Source organism: Carcharodon carcharias (genome assembly GCF_017639515.1).
Source record: "Carcharodon carcharias isolate sCarCar2 chromosome 27 unlocalized genomic scaffold, sCarCar2.pri SUPER_27_unloc_2, whole genome shotgun sequence".
Lineage (NCBI taxonomy): Eukaryota > Metazoa > Chordata > Chondrichthyes > Lamniformes > Lamnidae > Carcharodon > Carcharodon carcharias.
Window position 1 is genome coordinate 2,630,229 of NW_024470635.1, and position 19,185 is coordinate 2,649,413.

At 43.1% G+C, this 19,185-nt stretch overlaps 1 pseudogene; it reads right to left on the reverse strand.

Moving 5' to 3' along the window:
• The window catches only part of LOC121273855, a 77,975-nt pseudogene that overhangs the window by 22,026 nt on the left and 36,764 nt on the right, over positions 1-19,185 (reverse strand).

The window sequence follows — 19,185 nt, forward strand, 5'->3', positions numbered from 1 at the left end:
CTCCTAGCCCATCCTACCCCCATCAACACATCCTGCACCCAAGACCTAGTCTACAGTCTGGACCATTCTAGCCCAGTCTACCTATTCTAACCACTTTACCTCGGCGACCCAACAGACACCCGGAACCAGCTAAACCATCCGACCATTTCTGCCACGAACAATCCTGCCCCACTTGAACTATACTACAAGCCTGACCACTGATACACCGCTGGCAAAACCTACCCCTGAAACAACTTACACTACATCAACTATTTGAAACACCTTAAACATTCCGTCAGTTCAAAGCATCCTACCTCACTCGGGCTTTCCTAATCCCGATCTACTCTACGGCTGACACATCCATTGACCAGAAACTGAACTGGGCTAGCCATATAAATACTGTGGCTACAAGAGCTGGTGAGAGGCTAGGAATCCTGCGTCGATTAACTCACCTGCTGATTCCCCAAAGCCTGCCCACCACCTAAAGGCTCAAGTCAAGAGTGTGATTGAATACTCCCCACTTGCCTGGACAAGTGCTGCTCTAACAACTCTCAAGAAGCTTGACACCGTCCAGGACAAAGCAGCCCGCGTGATTGACACCCCTATCCACAAATATTCACTCCGTCCCCTGCCGACGCACATTGGCAACAGTGTTTACCATCTGCAAGATGCACTGCAGGAATGCACCTTAGACAGCACCTTCCGAACGCACATCCACTACCATCTCGAATGACAAGGGCAGCAGGTAGATGTGAACACCACCAACTGGAATTTTCCCTCCAAGTCACTCACCATACTGACTTGGAAATATATCGCCGTTCCTTCATTGTCGCTGGGTCAATATCCTGAAACTCCCTCCCTAACAGAACCCTGGGTGTAACTACACCAGATTGACAATAGCTGTTCAAGAAGACACATCATTAACACAATCTTCTCAAGGGCAATTACGGATGGGCATTAAATTCTGACAGGACCAGGGATGCTCACATCAACGAATGAATAAAAACTCTAACAGAAGCCTCACCTTACCTTTGATTTTGTAACTGATATCGTGTCTAATCGTGACCAAGTATTGATACCCGACTCTAACATTGACCAAGTAACTGATGCTTTGGTCAATTACGTTGAATGGCCACATGTGTTGGGCTCCTTATCCTCTTGCAAGTAATTGACCAATTCCCCTTTGAAGCATTTTCTGCCGTCCTCGCACTGATTGCCTGAATTAACAAACTTTCCTGATGGAAAGACACGAAGAGTTGGGCTCGTGAATCTTAAACAGTTTCGGCATATGCAGTGTTTACTCGTGCAATTTATTTCATACTAAATAGTCAAAAGTCGGTTATACTGAACAACTCGGTTCTCATTACTCTGAATGGATATGCGCATTGTAATTCCATTTACTGTACAACCATTGAACTGAGGATGTAACAGAAAAGGAGAAAAGCTTTGCTACAGCTGTGCAAATCCCTTCTTAGATTACATGCTAGATTACTTGTACAGATCAGGGAACGGAACATTAGAAATGATAAACATTGGTCTGGAAACAGGCCGGCACTGATCTACCAGAAAGCTTGGAAGATTTTAATAGTTAGAATAAGGCGCCATGCCAGTTATTACAGGAGGACAACTGTTGGTTTTCCCCTGGTGCCTCAGCTTGTAATGAATTTCAGGATGTTAGAGTCTATGTCCAGCAAATATCCAAATGTATAATTACTTTTGCTCAATCATTAATAACACCATGCAAATTTAAACAACTATACTCAGTATTTGTTCCATGATACAATGTTTAAAGTCAGTGTTGTAATATTTGTATTCACATTTTGAAATTAGGCACTCTCCAGTCGCCGACACAAAACGAATTGTAAACCTGGCGGAGTTGCACCATTGCTTGCAGCGAAGAAAGAGGCCATTCGGCCTGGAGTGCTGCTTTCAAAGGTCAGTTGTAATCGGTTGATCAGGAGTAATGTGTGTATTGCTGAAAACAGCAAGAAGAAACATCTGTGCCATTGCAACCAATATTCAGCCTTCCACCATCTTTAGTCAGTTAACTTTTTGTGGATTGCGTATTATCACAGCCCATTCCACCCCTTTCTTTTCGCGTCCTATCTCCGCCTCTATAGCTGTTCTTGACCAGTGGATACGAGAATTTTCCAGCCCTGATGGGAAATGTCAACTCTCAGCCCTGGCTTCCTGCTTGCAATCAATAAGTAATTCGTGCTAGTTTTGACAATTTGCATGATATCAAGGGTTGTGAGTAGCCAATCTGGTACTTCGTGTTTTTTCGCGGTTTTTTTTAGTTTTAACAATTGAAGTCTTACATGTGGGTCGCATGGATTTCTAAAATTGTTAAACAGCCTTACAATAACTGCAATTCAATGGATAGTCCTGTCTACATAAAAAGGCCTGATGTGCCAGTGTGAATTCCTTAAAGATTAGGCTGCTTTTCATGCTGGGGACGAGATATCTGCAGTTGTTTTCAATAGGGGTTCAAATAGTCATGCAGCTCCCAGATCAAAGAAGCTGAAAGTGCCGGAGAAGACATTAGGGCCTGTGCATTAGACAGGCCCAGGTTTTTGGACCGGATCACTTTGTTTTGGCTGATTTCCTTGTTGCGTCATAGAGGCCCCAATATCCCACAGGATTCTGCGCCATCTCGTGCCTGAGAGAACACAAATTCTAGCCAAAGCTTGCAGAATATCTGTTCAATAATATGTCTATATCACACCTGCATCGGTGCCAATCTCTCGGAATCATTCTTAGGTTTTTTTTGCTCAGTTCAGCGTATGAAAGCCGACAGGATATTGTCTCGACGGTGTTTATGTGCCATATATTTCCCGCCCTCTAAAAATTAGCCTATGGTTGTGCCAACGGCAATGTCAGTGTTAGATATCGGCTCTGAGACTGCTCTGCTTTGTAAGTATTTAGTCGGACAGTGCGGAGGGAATTTTACTTCGTGTCTAACCAGTGCTGTAGAGGCCTGGGAATATGTTATGGGATATGTAAATAACGTATTCTTCCTCAAACATTGTCCTGCATTAACCTCTGAAGGAACAGTGCCTTTATTACTTAGAACGACCCGACGCTGACTGTGACAGATCAGAGACGTCACTGAGTTTCTCTTCGCCGTTCCATCATTCTGCTTCTGGTTTTTGCCATAAAAGGGAAGAGGTAAACACCTCTTTACATGGATGGGGCGTTCGGCGGCGATTCGTTCTTTCACTGAAGCGCCTCGAGTTCAAACACATCGCAGACAGGATTCGTGATAAATACCAGTCGGGAGAGGAGGAAAACGTGAAATAGGGAAAATGCAGCGGTGCCGATGAACCGCGGAGAAAGGAATTCAGCAAAGTCGTACTTGATGCAAATATTACTCAAGATTTATTAACAATTTCAAGACACATTTTTGTAGAAATGATTAATTTAAAGTTGACAGAAGTGAGTTTATCGTTTGAACGTCACATTGAGACGACCCCATGCGCACTGAGCTGCCAACTGTTAGTATCAGTGTAACATAGGTCAGAAAGAGAAAACAGCAGTTCAGCATAAAGGGAAGGGGACAATAGCGAATAAGGAATGACATATTTACAAATGCAATTCAAGCTACAGTCAAATTATAAGCTACAGCTATATTACAATAATAATTATCTCTCACATTTCAGACAGAAAGGCGGAAATACTGTCCACGAATGTCTCAATTACAGATTCAGAATCTTAAAATGAAGACATTTCACTCTTAGAGTCACCAGGAGAACATATCTTAAAGTCGGAATACAGAGATCTCAATAAACAACTGAGGAACAGCCAAGGAGGTCCGAAAATCAACCGATCACTTAAACTGTAAACGAGGGGGAAAATAATGAAGCAGATATTAACGACCTGGGACAATTATGTTGGAGTTTTTAATCAGTGAAATATTTGGAGATTTTTCAAACTGCTCCTGTCATATTGATCTGTGCGTGGATTGAATCTTCTCACCATCACCAGAGTGACGGCAGCGCCATAGAAAATGCTGAAGAAGAACATGGCGATGAACGTGGAAGCGGTAGTCCAGATGTTCCTGTTGTCGTCCTCATAGTCTTTAATCCAGAGGCGGCCCGTGGAATCTATGGGGATGTAGCCGAGGAAATGTATTTAACATGTATATTAATCCAGGACGTCCCATTATCTTTTGCACATGCAAAAAGATACTTCTGTATCTTCTTCAAGCTTTTGGCTTAGTTTCGAATTAAATTTTCATGCATGCCTATTATTACATTAGTGGCTCGTGGTAAACTTTCTCTGTTACTAACACTGCAGCCATTCTTGCTTTACATTCCTCATTCTGTTACTATCGGAAAATTGTATTTTTAATGATTCAGTGCCAGTGTGTTTTGGATCAATTTCATATGACCTGTTATTGGACATCGCGGGACAATTACTACTTGAAAACGGTTACTTTAATGATAGGAACTCATGGCTACTAAATTGCAGACTCTGCATGTTATCTTTTACGTGATCAGTTGGGGATTCTCATCTTCTTTCATAATTTGTGATGAAAATGCTTGGAAGGTCATTCACTTAAAATCACTTTCTAAGTGAGAGCGTTGTTTCAATGCATTTGCAGGGTCTGCATGTGTTTGAAAGTATTATTGGAGGATACGACTGTTAAGTACAAACAAAGGATTATAATTTCGGCTCGGAGAGAGCAGAAGCCTGTTTTATGGAGCTGATCAGAATGATGCTAGACCAAGGCCGCTCCATCATTTCCAAGAGCTTCTCCCAAAGGCACATTCCAGAAAGTGTTATTACTCCGACCACAGCTCTTTCGAGGGCAGAGTGGGTACACGTTGAGATTCTGGGCAGACAGGGCGGATCTGACAGGGGAATCCCATCTGACCAAAAGATAACCAAATTCAAGTTGATAGATTGAAGGTTATAAAGTAAGCTTTCATCAGCTGCTAAACGTGAAACACAATGGACCAGATGTTTTGGATGGTCATTCTGCCATTTTTAAACCCCTTGCCTCGCAGCTCCTCATTTCCCACCTGCACTTCAGAAGCGGGCTTCCTGGGAAGAGCAGGGTGTAGAGTCCTCCTTCGGTGTGCAGGAATGTCGGGGAAAGCCAAAGCAGATCCTTTCTGTAGCTCTAGCTGCCGTGTAGCCGTAACTTTAACGATTACAAAACCAGATTGACACAGTGTGGAGAGAAGGTCATTGTGCAAGATAGCAGGGTCAGGTAGTCTGGTGGCAGCTAAAGGGGAATAGGGTAGGCTGGGGGATATCAGGGAGTTCAGCGTTGTTGACGTTTCGACGGGGAAAGGGGGTGGGTAGAGGGTGGGCGTTGAGACGGAGAGTAGGCAGCCTGGGGTGGAAGTGCGGTAGCGCTTGGGTTATCCGGATGGTTGTCGTGGGGGGGGAGGGGGAGATTCGGGGGTTCAGGAGGATAGTCGGAGGTTGGACGCAATGGGAATATGGGGAATTAGTTTTGGGATAGGGGATGACCCGGGGGTTTCGGTATATTAGTCAGGGTGGGGATAATTGGGTTTTGGATTGTAGTCGGGGGTCTGTGGCACATTCGGTCTGTCTGGACAGTAATCGGGATGTCCATTCTGGAGTTTGCGATCGGAATTCGGGTTTCCCAGGAGCTGGGACTGGTTTTAATCCTTCTCACGGTTCCTAGGAACCTATTCTGCGAAGTAAGTCAGGGCATTCCAACTCCTCCAAATCTAACTCAAGGTTCAGGAGTGTTCCAGATGCAGAATAATTGTCCAACAGATGTTGAAAATCCGCGGGAAGTTGCCGTGCCGTCCTGAAGCGGGGAGTTACATGGGATCGAACATAGCATTTCTCTGGTACCTCGGGGTCAGGCCATCCACTGGTCAGAAGATCTGGGACATTTTGACCATACATTCTGATCTCTGTAGGGCCGCATCCAGGAGGCACCTCGAAGATGCTGTGGGAGACACACAACCTCAACCTCACCGACCCCGGCCCGGAAGCCCCCATGTGAGGACTGCACGGGTATTGACCAGAATATTCAAACATCTGAAGAACATCAGGAACAATCCAAACCATCCGACACGTGGATTTAAATCAGAAACTTCAGATCGTTATGCCTGTCCTGGAGAGCAGTTTCCCAGGAGGAGTGAGAAGAACTAAAATCGCTTCCAACTCCTGAGACACTATAGAAATGAGACCACCGACTCCCCCCACTGGAAAACTCAACTATTTCCCCCACCAGCCCGACTGCCCAAGCTGTCCCGCCTACCCTCTCGACCCGCACCGACCACTCCCCATTATCTTCCCCAACCCCCGACTAACCACCGGCCCACAGGCTGCCCTCCCGACCCTCGATGAACCCCAGCACCCGACTACACCTCCACCCACTGAAGACCCAACCCTCTTCATGAATAGCCCCGCCAACCTGCCGTCTAACCTCCCAACACATCGAATAATCAGCAAGCATGAGATGGACAATCTCCTCCAATTCCCCAAACACCATCCAGACCCCTAATTACCCCATAAGCCTTACAACCATCTGTACAGCCCAGGGTATCTCTCTAACACAGCGACCACCATTTCAAGCACCCCGAAGTCTCTGCTGGTATCCAAATGTAACAACTCTGGACACAGCCAATGATTCCAACACCGCCCCCAACCCCACTGGAACGTCTCGCCAATGAGCCCAAATTGCCGAATTATCGGCCCCTGCTGCATTACAAAGCAACACTGCAGCACCAACGTCTTGTAACAATCCAAAACCCATTAAGTGTCAACTAAACTCGCCTGCCTTCCACGCTATGCATACCCCAAAATCCTGCTCACCAGTTCAATGATAAATGGATCGATTGAGTATTGCCAAAAGATAGACTGAGATTGTTAATATTGGTTCATACAATGTAAACGCAACCCCTGCCGCTGTCAAGGAGCATTAAAGGGTCTGGCTCCAATTCCACAGAATGCATTTGGCAGAGCTTCGCCTCTTCATAGCCAACACTGCATTTCAAATGTAACGTTGCTGGTCCAGAGGCATCGCAACCGCTGGCCCCGCTGCAGCCTTTCCGTGGACACATCATCAGATATGATGCCTCTCCTTACAGGATGCAGAAGCGTCATTTGGGAAATCCAGAAGCTAATCACAAGGCCTCCAAAAACAAGCCTTAATACCACCATATAGTTTGTGAGAGGAGAGCTCCAAACTGAATTCCATAATATTAAGGTGCCAAGCCCATCGAGAAACGCTGGTGGAGTGTCAATTTTGCCTTGGTTGAGCTTCTGTTTGCCGAATGATGTATCAATGCGTTGTCTAGTCCACATTTGGTATCCTGCCATCCATGGTCGGGATGTGTGACTTCAATGTAACATCAATTCACCTCCTCCAGGCACATATGGGGGATACTCCCACAGGCCAACGCTCACTAAATGGAATTCTGGGTCATGGTGGAGGGTGCCCCAGCAAACAACAGCTAAACCTCAGTAGCACTGCTGCAAGTAATTTCGCGCCCTGAATATTAAAGCTATGCACTCACATTTTACTTGCTTCACGTAGGTGCTTGTTGTTGAATAATTGTTAAAGATTCATTGGAACGATCAGCGAACTCTTGACCGGGAGGTGGTGGCGTAGTAGTATTATGACCAGGTTAACATTGCATAAGACCTAACCTAATTCTCTGGGAACGTACGGTCACATCCCACCACTGGAGGTGGGGACATTTGAATTCAATAAAAATCTGTGATTAAGTGTAAGATGATCATGAAACCATTGCTAATTGTTGAAAAAGCCCATTTGGTTTAATGATGTCCTTCAGGAAAGAGCATCTGCTGTCTGACCTCTACGTCACTCTTAAATGCTCTCTGAATAAGAGCAGTTAGCGATTGAACGAATAAAAAAATCCTTTCCACCTTTATCAAGTGGCTAACAGGACCGGAGGAAACGAAATCGGCTGAAGAATTATAAATGATAAATGAAGATAATGTTCTCATGCAGTTTTATAACTTGTTTTTATTAATGAGTTTGTTGGTCATGTTTTCGGGCCTCTTTAGAGATGGGACTCTTCCCAATTGGCCAATGGAAAGCGCAAAAGGTGAATTGATGGTGGTTTGCCATCTCAATCTCGCAGTCCGCTGCTTGTATATTTAGGGGCTCAGGAGTTTGCTGTAAAGTCGTGCTTGGTCAGTGGAGAACAATTGGTGAGGATAGTATGTGCGTCCATTTCAAAGTGTATCCAACCATCAAGATCAGAATCATTACCGGGGCGGGAAGCGGGGAGATTGAAGTTGTTTTATCAGCATGGCATCTTGGAATGTGGTAACAAATCAGAGATACTACACTTTGCCGTCCACATGAACGTAGAGATACTACGAGGACTACAAGGATCATTGTTTCTGATGGGAATAAGACAGACCACAGAAAATATGGGAAAGAGAACTTTCAACTACGAGAGAACAGATACCGACACTTAATTGTGCTCGGATGCATTGCGCCTTAAACAGTCTTAATTTCAAACTGAGTGACTGTTAACTAGGATGGAAAACCATGCGTGGCATCGACAAGAAGGGGAAAGGATGGAATCTTGTGTACAGCTCAAGTTGGATTCCACTGTCCTTATCGTTCCAATAATTTAACAATTAAAAGTAGTGGATGTTTCAGTCTATTCTTTAACTTCTCTCTGAATTTACTCTGGGTCCCTGCATAAATAAACGGGTTGATGCAGGAACTCAAAAACCAAAGCATATATACTTTTTCCTCAAGAATGAATGTTGAAAGATTGATTTCAGAATTTGAAAAGTAAGTAACATTTCCAATTTGTACATAGAGGAAAGTTGTAAAAAGTAACAAATATAACAGGATGAAACTTCCTGATACACAGAAGAGTAAAATGATGGACTTTCTCCTCTTCTCCATCTCAGGGTCACAGTGATTGTCTCCATTTCTCTGGGTCTGGAGTCTCCTGCGAGCTCTACTGGCTGCGAGAATGTGTCTGACTCCCAGTACATTGAGCATTAAAATCAGAATGAATGGGAGACAAGGACTTAAAATGTGATGAATGCAGTGATAGGCGATCCATGCAAGTGACGTATAAAATATCAATTTTACATCGCAGAACCAGTTTACATTGTCAATGATGTACAAAAGTTCGAATATAAAATACTGGAAGGTGTTTTTGACACAGCTGATTGTGCAGATTGTCCCTATAACCCGTGCCGCCGTTTTTTTTGGAACAACATTTTATTTTCAGCTTCTGGCAACAAATGGCCACAAATCGATCAAAGGTGAAAGCTGTAGTTAACCAGGCAGAGCTGCCTATGGATCAATATATTAGGGCTTCACAGAGACTGCATACTGATGTGATTGTCAGGAAACTGAGTGGAAAATAAATACCAGCAATCCGGTTCAATATCACAGCAGTGATAATGAGCAGGAGATCCGTTACCGCCATGGATTGTAAATATTAGGTTATACACGTGGAGAGACGGCATTTCCCTCGTGAGAGGATCATAATCACCGGCAAGTTAGCTGCTTTAAAGACAGAGAGGGAAAGAGAGAAGGTGGAAAGAGACTGGGTTTGTTTGTGTGAGTTTTGGGGGAGAACGAAAACAGGAAGGTTACTGCTCAAACTATAAACAAATCAACAATTTTATAGGATTCTGCATGAATTTGTACCTTTCAGATGTGGTCTCCAGTTGCGCGATTGCAAATGGCAAGTGATTCAGTTTTGGAAATTGAAATCTTAATTCAATATTGGACAGGTCAAAGTTATACGAATGTCAAAGAGTTTAATGAAAACTAATGGAGAACAAAAGGCATCGTTAACAGAGAAACCAATGTAGAATTTTTGAATAAGCAAGAAGTTGAACGCATCTGCAAAGCATTGCAGGAAATAAAAACGAAGGTAGATAACAAAACAAGCAACACGAAGTTCTGAAACTAACAAGGGCACGGAATATATCTCACTGAAGATCAATATAGTTCCCTTCCAATCAATCATTGTAAACTATTCATTGTTGGGAACTTTGGGAATTAAGCTTGCTCAAAAACATCCACATACAGCGAGGAGTGAAGGGGCAATGAGTGATTTCTGATCTTCCAGACAGGGCGTTTGCTTGCATGTGAAGATCCATCCTAGCTCCTCACATAGTAGTCAACTGGAAGATCGGAAATGGCGGAAAACGAGGTCTCCTCCCGAATGAGTTCCCTCTTGCAATGCAGCACTGACTCTGTACTGCACTGCACTGTCGGGATCAACTATCAACGTTGTCCTGTAGTGGTTATTTGAAATCAAAGCTTTGCGCCTCAGAGGCGACAGACGCAGCCAATTTCGCAGCCTTGCGCAAATACGGACAAACAGCGGAGACGGGAAAATGGGAGACATTGCCCGGTGCAATCAGCAGAAAGAAATTCTGACGTTAACAATGGTCAATGCAGAAGCTTCAGCAGCAGCTCATGCAGAAGAGGTGAGACGGGCTGAATCAATGAGTGTTGGAGACTGAGACCAGAAACACACCTCTGTGATTGTGGTGCTAATATAGAATATTTATCGGACGGCTACTGTCACATTGTTTGTACATCTGTTAGAAACTGGTGCTCATGATGTCCTTCCAACAAATTCATTGGGGGAATATTGAATGTTACAATGCTCTTTATCAGTGCATCATTCGTTGGAACTTTTCGATCATTGTCAATGTGAACAACACAACAGGTTTACATTAACACCGTGAGAACAGTGTGATAGCTCAACCACAGTTAGGCTGTCAGTAATAGAAGATGATCACATTCGCACCGTGTTTAAAGTGTGATAACTTAAGGACAGTTAGACTGCCAGTAAGAGAACACGATCACATTCATACTGTGATTAAAGTGTGATCACTCAACCACAGTTAGACTGTCAGTAACGGAAGTTGATCACATTCACACCGTGATTACAATGTGATAACTCGCCTTCAGTAACGATACCGGAAACAGGATGGAAAGACATTAAGACTGCAATGTCAGTGTTAAAATACACCTGCAGTAACAGAAGATGATCACACATGCACCGTGATTACAATGTGATAATTCTCGTCCAGCAACGATGCCAGTAACAGAATAGAAAGGCATTTGCACTGTGATAACAGGGTGAAAATACACCAGAACTAAATGGTGCAAAACACCGTTGAAGAGGGTAATATAATACCACTTGCAACGAAAAATTACACCCTTATAAGGGTGATATTATACCGGTAACAGCGAGAAATTTCACCCTGAAAAGGGTAATATTTTACCACTAACAGCAAGAAATTGCACACTTAGCAGGGTGATATGATAGAAAATGCCCCGAGTCAAGAATTTTCAAACAGGACAGGAAATGTGCATTCAGGCTGCAGGATTGTCATGTGATTATCGATATTAATATGCTTGTCTAATGCTATAAGTTGCAATGTGAGTTTTTAAAGCAGCCTCAAGATAATTGTGCACTTACTGCCTTGGAAAGTATGCACTGCATCACCTTACTGCAATTCTCTCATAAATTCGGCCACGCTGCCTCTGGCTTTCCGTTTCATAGCCTTCCGATTTCAACAGGATCAAGGAAGTGCAGGACTGGATGCTATTTATTCCTGTGTACAAGGTGTGCAGGAAAGATTTTGCATGAAGAAAAGGACGGGGGTGACGGTATTGGTTAAGAAGAGCATTGCAATGCTGCAGAAAGAGGATGTCCCAGAATGTTGAAGGACAGAATCATTTTGGCGAGAAAAAAGTGCCATTAAGTTCTCGGTGTTGTCTGTCGTCCACCTGCCAGTGGGAAGGATGTAATGGAACAACTCTGCAGGGTAATCACAGAGGTGCAAACATGAAAGAATAGTAATAATGGGGGACTTTAATTACCCGAATATAGACTGGGATAGTCGCAGTGTAAAGGGCAGACAATGGCAAGAGCTCCTAGATGTGTTCAGGGGAATTTTCTCCAGCTGTTTGTGTCCAGTACAATAAGAAATGACGCACTGCTAGACTTGGCTCTTGAAAATGAGGTTGGACAGGTAGATCGAGTGTCACTGGGAAACGTAAAGGAGATAGCGATCATTGCCTCATAAGGTTTAGGGTGAAGGTCGAAAAGGATATAGGAAAATCCAGAGTAAGAATAATGAACTAGTGCACAGCCGACTTTAATGAAAAAAAAACTAATCACAGTGCAGCGACGTGTTCGAAGAATTGTGACGTCATTCGCTACATGACCAATCGACGAAGGCCATGTTATTGTGAAGTCATACCCTGCTCGTGCCTGCTGTTTATTGAAAAGAGTGTTTCGATTGAAAGAAAAAAATACTTCCCTTCTCATTAAAATAGCCACTCAATTTCAACACTCACGGGACCATAACATATATCGACCGTGATTCGTAATTTCCCGCAATCGAGTGATCACTGGCCGTCCACAGCCTCCGCTCAGCGGGGAGATTTGTTCCGCCTGTGACTTTTGACTCAGGACTGTGCCCCCCAGGGAATGAGTTCTTGGCATTTTAAAGGGACCGTGCGTCCATTGAGTCTTTCCGAGCCTGGGAAAGGACAGAGAAACTGGGGAGCACAACGGTGGTGGCTAAAAATAAATACAGCTAACAGTGGAGGGATATCCTGAACGGTAAAAGCAAAATACTGCGGATGCTGTAAATCTGGAACACAAACAGAAAATGCTAGAAAAACTCAGCAGTTCCAACAGCATCCGTGGACAGAAAGGAAATTAACGTTTCGAATCCGTATGTCTTTGCTTCAGAGAAGAAAAAGACTACGAAGAAGAGTCATACGGACTCGAAACATTAACTCTGTCGTTTTCTTAAAGGATGCTGTCAGACGTGCTGAGCTTTCATAGCATTTCCCGTTGTTGTTTCAAATGTCCTGAATGGTAGTGTGAGAGAGGATGGGAAACAGATTGGGAGAGATAAAGTGTTTAAGCATTAATTTCACCGATTCACAAACAGCATTCCGAGTCTTTAAGACGCGTCGGTAATTTTTCACTGCCTCACCCTTCCTACATTCAACAACAAGCAACCTCGCCCGTGAAATCTGGGATTTTAGAGACAATGTTGGAAGATAGTAGGTTGTGGAGAGAAACTTCTGCTGATATTCCCGTGATCGGGAGGCTTTGAAGGAACCTCTGAAAAAACAATGAAGCAGATGGAACGAAACGATAAAAGAATAAAACTGCGGATGCTGGAAATCTGAAAGAGAGACAGAAAGCGCTGCAAAAGCTCAGCACGTCTAACATCATCTGTGGAGACAGGAACAAAGTTGACATTTCGAGCCATTATAAACTTTCATCAGACGGACTCGAAACGTCAACTCTATTCGTCATTGCAGAGGTGCTGTGGCGCCTGCTGAGTTTTTTGTAGCATTTTCTGTGTTTAAGTAACCCTGGGGTGATGTTCAGTTAGTTCAGGGAGATGGTATCAGAAGGAATGGAGCAGGCAGAGAGGATCCCTAGGGTGATGTTCAGTGAGAACAGCATGATAGTACCAGAGGGAATGGAGCAAGGAAAGAGGATCCCTCGGGTAATGTTCAGTGAGTTCAGGGACAAGTTATCAGAGGGGATGGAGCAGGGAGAAAGGATCCCTGGATGATGTTCAGTGAGTTCAGTGAGATGGTATCAGAGGAAATGTGCTGATCATGTGGAGACAGTTCATTATCGAAGCAAAATGGAGAATGACAGTGCTAATGGTTTTAAAAGAAAAGGTGGAAGTGGAGAGTCAGTGTGTGTCAAGCGGAATCTTGACTTATGCTTAACAGAAAGGCGTTCGTTTGGGTGGGGTGCGAATAAAGTCTGTTTGTGTATTTAAAAGATAATTCAAAGCCAGTGTCTCAGTATCCAATAGGCCCCAGGATCAAGGAGCAAGCCTCATGTTTGTGGTTACTTATTGCATCATGTGGAAACCCGTCTGTGGGCATTTTAGCGGTTTTGTCCCCCTGCTATGTCCAATAGACCTAAAGATCTGTAATAATTTACAGGATTTTCACTCTATCATATATCAGTGCCAGACACTGTCCAGTCTCTGGAATGGCCCCTTGGTTAGTGCTCCCTGCTATACCTGTGCTATATATCTAGCTAGTGGCATTCCTGCCTTCTAAGTGTTTAATCGGGCAATGCAGAGGGATTTTTACCCTGTTATGACCATGGCAGTACCAACCGTGGGAGTGTTGCTTGGGGCAGTGTAAAGGAAGTTTTCTGCTCCAACATCCTGTCGTGCGTCAGCCTCCGAAGAAGCCGAACCCTACTGTTTAAAATTACCTGACATGTGCCTGTGACCGTCCAGCGTATGAGTCAAATCACCGAGGTGGCCCTCTCTGTTCAATCGTTCCGCCTCAGGCAATTGCCAGAAACAGGCAGAGGTAAAGGTCCCTTTGCATGGACGGGGCGATGGGTGGCCCAGTGGGGCCTTCTGGGCAAATAGATCCTAGACAGGCTGGTGAAATAGGGGGAAATGTGTAATAGGGAAAATGGAACAGTGTCAATGGACCTCGGAAAAAGGAATTCAGCAAAGCCATATTTAGTTCACTTTTCGTTCCACATTTATTAGCAATTTCAGAGAATATTATACAGGAAAGTTTATTTTAAAGTTAACAGAAGTGAATATAATGCCTGAGGTCTCGTTGAGAACAGAACGCATGCGTTCTGTGTGTGTAAACCGCATGTACCACTGGAACATAGATCAGAAAGAGAAAACAGCCACTCAACGGAAAGGGAAGGGGGCAATTGTGAATAAGGGACGAGAAAAGTTAATTAATTACAAATGGAACTCTAAGTCTATGGAAATTAGATGCTCTAATTTCATTACAACCACTAACATCTCGCACATTTCAAACACAAAAATGGAAATTCTGTTACAGGTTCTGTTACAGATAGGGAATCACAAACTGAGAACCTTTCAATTTTTCAGTGACCTAGAGAACATATGTTAAATTGGAAGTCAAGAATCTTAGTAACCGGCTGGGGAAAGGCTACGGGGTCCGAAATTCAGCCGATCAATTGATCTGTAAACGAGATAAAATAGTGAAGCAGATGTTTATGATCTGGTAAATTTATATTATAGATCTGAATCGTTCAAACATTAAGAAAGTTTTCAAACCGCTTCTGTCGGATTGTAGTCAGTAGATGGAATCTTCTCACCTTCACCAGAGTGACGGTAGTGCTGTAGAAAGTGCTCAGGAAGAACAGAACGATGAATGTGGAAGCGGTTGACCAGATGTTCCCTTTATCGTCCTCATAGCCTTCAATCCAGATGCGGTCTGTGGAATCTACAGGGATATCACCGAGGAAATTTAATTACATTGTTAGAAATCGAGGGCATCTTACTTTTCAAAATATGTATTAATTCTATTGTATCTTTCCCAAGCTATTGATTTGTTTTCTCATTAAATTTTCACTGCATTTCTGCTAATAAGTTGGCGACTCTCAGCAATATCTGCCTGTCACTAACTCCACAGCTGTTCTCACTTTACATTCCCCATCCTGCCCATTTTGGAAAATGTGTTTCTTTTCCCCCTTCCGTGACAGTTCATTTTGGATCAATTGCGTGCGGCGCATCATTGGATTGTATTATGATGTAAATTGCAAGAGGTTTAATAATTGATAACAATTATTTTAATGATTGGTACTGATAGCTACTAATTCTGAGACTCTGAACTCTATGTGAATTTTCATCTTGTTTGTTTATTTGTGGTAGTAATGTTCGGCATATAATTAACTTAAATTGGCTTATAATTAAGAACATTGCCTCAGTGTCTTTCCTTGGTCTTCATGTGCTCCCAGCTATTTTTGGAAGTTGTGTCCGCTGAAAAAGTACATTTGAAATACACTTCTGTCTATAGCCTGACATTTATCTTTTTAAAAAATATTTGCGCATGTGTGCACGAGTGTCTCTTGCTCTGCATGTAACTGTGTTTGTGTGCCGTGTTGTATGAGTGTTGATGTGTGTGTTCATATGGCATAAACATGATATGCTTATTCATGTGTGGCACGCCTGTGTGTGTATTTTTTTTTCATTTGTAAATGTGTGTGTATGAATGTGTTAATGTCCCTGTTTATGCGTTGATGTTTATGTTCACTTATTATTGTCTGTGCTAAAGAGTTTGTTTATGTCCATAAAAGCAAAATACTGTGGATGTTGGAAATCTGAAACAAAAACAAAAGTAGCTGGAAAAACTCTGGAAGTCTGACATCATCTTTGGAGAGAAATACAGTTAATGGTTCGAGTCAGGATGACTCTTCAACAGAATTAAGGAAAAATAGAAATGAGGTGAAATATAAGCTTGTTTGGGGGAGCAGGGAGGGTGGGGGGGGGGGGTGAGTGGTGGCGGGCGGTGGTGGTGTTGGCAGCGGGGGTGGTTGGGGGTTGGTGGGTGGGTAAGTGGGACAGGTAGAGCTGGATAGAGGGCTAGTGATAGGTGGAAGCAAAGAAGAAATTGCCAATGATGTCATAGACAAAAGGGCAAAGGTGTGTTGATGGAGGTGATATTAGCAAAGGAATGTGCTAATGGTGACCATAAGAGTAGAAAGCAGGACGAGCAAATGAGGGGTGGGGGTGGGGTGGGGGAAGGGATCGAAATAGGCTAAAAGGTGGAGATAAAAAATGAATGGAAATAAATTTTACAATAATAGAAATAGGTGGGAAAAGGAAAATATATTCAAAAAATGCATCGTAGAAATTATAAATTTTTGGAAAAAGGGGATCCGAAAGTGGGTATTGATGGAAGAGAGAGTTCATGATCTAAAGTTGTTGAGCTAAACATTAAGTCCGGAAGTCTGTAAAGTGCCGAGTTGGAAGATGAGGTGCTGTTCCTCCAGTTGGCGTTGAGCTTCACTGGAACATTGCAGCAAGCCAAGGACGGACATGTGGGCATGAGAGCAGGGTGGAGTATTGAAATGGCAAGTGACAGGGACGTCTGGTTAATGCTTGCAGACAGACCGAAGGTGTTCGACAAAGCAGTCACACAGTCTGCACATTGTTGAATATTTGCAATAATTTATAATTTTTAAAAATATCATTTTTGAATACATTTTTCTTTTCCCACCTATTCCTAATATTTTTAAATTTATTTCCACCCATTGTTTTATCTCCACCTTTTAATCTCTTTCGATCTCTTCCCACGACCATACCCCCACGAGGGCTATCTGTCGCTTGCTCGTCATGCTTTCTACCATTAATTTCCCCATTAGCACATTCTTTAGCTGATATCACCACCGTCAAAACGCCTTTGTCCATTTGTCTATGATACCTTTGGAAATATCTTCTTTGCCTCCAACTGTCACTGGCCCTCTATCGAGCTCTACCGGTCCTACCCCCCTAAAGCAGTTTATATTTCACCACATTTCTATTTTTCCTTAGTTCAGATGAAGACTCATCTGGATTCGAAACGTTGACTGTATTCCTCTCTACAGATGCTGTTAGACCTGTGGAGTTTTTCGAGCTATGTTTGCTTTTGTGTAAGTCCATGCATTTTCATGTATCTGATATTATGACGTTTTATGTTCTGTGTTTGCTCTGTAAAAGATGTTGCCCCCATGAGCGTGTGAGTATGTTAAAGTGTGCCTTTATGTGTTGATGGATGTTTATAACTATGTATTCATCTCTGTTTATTTGTCCATGTCTACTAAAATGTGTGTTTATGTGTGTTTTTATATCATTGTGATTGTGTGAATATTTCATATTTGTTTCTTGTTCTGTTTGTGAAAAAGCAACTGCCTGTTCATCGAGGTGTCTGTGTGCCTGTGTGTCCATTTGTTAATGTGTGTGCAGAATATATTTGTATTTGTGCATGATAGTGTGCCTTTAGACCTATATTGTTGTGTTCGTTGAAGCATAGAAATGAACATGTTCATGTATATGCTTACATGTCCTGTATGAGTATGCTCATGGGGTTGTGCATATCTGCATTTGTGTCTGTTGCGTTTATTAATGCATGTGTGTTTGTGTGTGTGTGCACACACATGTTTGAATGTGTGTGACTCTGAGTGCATGTGTTTGAGAGAGTATGCATACTTAGGTGTGTGTGCTTGTGTGTTTGTGTGTGCGCATGCGGGTACAATGGCATGCGCCTGTGTGTGTCCAAGTGTGTGTGTGTTTGTGTGTTCCTGTGTTTGTGTGTGCGTGTTAGTGTGTGCATGAGTGTGTGTGCCTGTTTGTTGAGAGTGTGTGTATATTTGTGCGTGTGTGTTTACATATGTGCGTGCTTGTTGTGTGATACTGTGAGTGTGCATGTTTTTTTTCCTGTATATATGTGCTCTTGTGAGTGTGTGTCTGCGTGTCTGTGTGGGTTTGTTTGTGTGTGTTTGCCTGTGTATGTTTATCAGTGTGTGTGAGTGCTTGCATGTGCATCTGTGTACGCTTATGCAAGTGGCTCTGTCAATACTCGTCTGTGTGTACCTTTCTTTGTGTATGTATGTTTGTGCTTGTGCTTGTGTATGTAGGTGAATGTGTGTGCAATTGTGTGTGTGTGTGTCTATTTGTTTATGTATGCTTGTGCATGTTTTTGCATGGGCGTCACTTTTTCCATGCATGTGTATGAACCTGTGTATGAGTGTGTATGTGTGTGTGTGTGTGTGTGTGGTGGATGTGTGTATAAGCACATGCATGTGTGTGTGTTCGGCGTACCTGTATATGTTTGTGTGTGTGTCAGTGTGTGTGTGTATGTGATCTTCTGCCTGTGTGTGGTTCTGTGTGTATAGTTATCAGTATGTGGAGGTGGGTGTTTGCACTTGTGTTTGTCTATTTTGATCATGTGACTATTTTTGTATATGTGTGTGTATGCATCTGTGTGTTTGTGTGCATGTGTATGTGTGTGTGTGTGTGTGTGATCTCGTGTCAGGATGTGTGTGTGTGTGTGTCTTTGTCTCTTTGTATGTGTGTATGTTTGTCTTTCTGTCTATCTGTCTGCCTGCGTGTGTGCCCGAATGTGTGCATGTCTGTGTGCGGTATGTGTGCTCATTTATGCATGAGTTTGTGTGCGCATGCCTGTGCCAATGTCTGTGTGTGTTTGTGTCTACCTTTGTATGTGTGTGTATGTGTGCACTTGTTTATGTATGTTTGTGTGTGTGTGTGTGTGCCTCTGTGTCTGCCTTTGTGTTTTTGTCTGCCCGTTTGTATGTCAACCTGTATTTATGTGTTCGGGCATGTGTGCAAGATCCAGTGTGTGTGAGTGTGTGTTTGGTTATGTATGTTTTTGGTGTGTGTGTGTGTACCTTTTTGTTTGTCTGTTTGCTTTTG